General features: G+C 37.5%; 1 pseudogene; it reads right to left on the reverse strand.

The window, feature by feature from the left end:
• Positions 1-221: 221 nt before the first annotated feature.
• On the reverse strand, positions 222-1469 carry LOC122910073 (annotated as a pseudogene).
• Between the last annotated feature and the right edge of the window lie 310 nt (positions 1470-1779).

Below are 1779 nucleotides of genomic sequence, written 5' to 3' on the forward strand. Positions count from 1 at the left end.
GGAAGAACAGGTATGTCTCCAAAGCATGAGAGTTTAAACCAGGGCCATTTAAATAGTGAGATTATCAATGGCTAATGTGCTCAATGAGAGGTCAATAGGTCAAGATAGTTAGTGATTAAGTGGCCTACATACACTTGATATCTTTTCTGTAAGATGTTTTCAAATTTTTTGCAGATTTTTCCATATATCAAATATAAGAGAAAGGCTGCTTTAAAAGCCTCTTAGGTACTTTCAGTGTTTTCTGAGTTATCTGTAAGAAGCTCGGACTTAGTTGTATAGAGTTGGACATATATGTCCACCATTAAATCCAGATCATGTTTTATATCATATGTTAAGCAAATGTTAAGCAAAGCCAAGTTACTTGACCTTTGGTGTGTCAAAGTGTTCTTCAGGTATGCTTTGAGATGCTTCTGCCCATTTTCATAGTGTTCATTCTCAAAGCTTCATCACATGAAGAATACATAGAACTTTCAAGCAATGCATAAACATCAGGAAAAAACTTGATGTTTGGTGGATCCAGGATTTCATAAATGGTAGATGGAAGCTCTTTATCTTTCCCTCCATTTTTCCACTTGATTCTCTAGCAATGCAGCACAGGTGAGAGTGTGTTGGGGTGGGGCAAGTCACTTCTGTACATGTCAGTATTGTGCTCCTCTGATGTTTTAAATTTGAGCTGTCCCATGACAGAGGATACAGAAGATAAGCATTTAAGAGCTTTGAGGTGCTGTTCTGATATTATATCTTTCAGTTCCTGAATAATGTGGTTCACTGTTGGAACTTTTAGTTTCTTTATAGTAACTCCCAGAGGTGAGCTGAGATTCCAGATTACCTTGCTGAGCTCTGTGGAATTTCCCAGGGAGTCTCACCTGAATATCAAGTTTACTTGCCAGTTTTGTGGCTTGTTCAAATCAAAATTCATGAGAAACTTCAGTATTTTCTACCACTTCATTTAGTGAATGAAGCACTGCAGTCAAGCTATTGGCTGCTAAGAAGACATTTGAGGTTTGCCCTTGGAGATTTTTCCAAAAGGCTCGTGTGAAAGGTAGAACATTTTCAAGATCAACAATGGTAATGATGAAATCAAAATCTGTAACTGCACTACAGAGTGTAAAAGTTCAACCAGCTGTATAGTCATTCCATCTAATATTTGTATCACTGTTTATACCATCCAAACATAAAACAAGTGCTTGCTTGTTGGTGCAGTAAAATTTCAAAAGCTCATGCTTGCCTGTCCACTGAGAATGGCAGATTTCCTTCAGTTCTTTACCCTTTTCCTCATTGTTCTGAAAGAGGACAGCAATTTCATTGTCAAGCTACAAAAGCAGTTGTGGAGATGGATGGAAGAAAGAACAAGCTTCCTCAATCATTCCTAATGCAACAGATACTCCCACAACAGGCACTGATTTTGCCAACCTCATATTTAAGGCACAGGAAGAGCAAAATGTATAGACAGCTTGGGGATATTTCATTTATAATAGATTCATTTTTTAAAATTCTCTTTTTCTTTTGCTGCTTTGTTTGGGTAAGTTCTGCCATGCTGTGTTCCAGACCACTGATTTGTTCTGCTTCAGCTAGTCTGCTGTTGGATCCCCTTAGTGTATTTCTCAGTTTAGTTATTAATCTTCAGCTCTGTTATTTCTGTTGGGCACTTTCTTATATTTTTGTTCTCTTTGTTGAAGTTCTTGCTGTGTTCATACAATCTCTCCCTGAGTTTGGTGAGCATTCTTATGACAATTACTTTGAACTCTTTGTCAGGCAAATTACTTCTCCCCATTTCAT

The sequence above is a fragment of the Neovison vison genome, chromosome 6 (genome assembly GCF_020171115.1).
Source record: "Neovison vison isolate M4711 chromosome 6, ASM_NN_V1, whole genome shotgun sequence".
NCBI classification, from domain to species: domain Eukaryota; kingdom Metazoa; phylum Chordata; class Mammalia; order Carnivora; family Mustelidae; genus Neogale; species Neogale vison.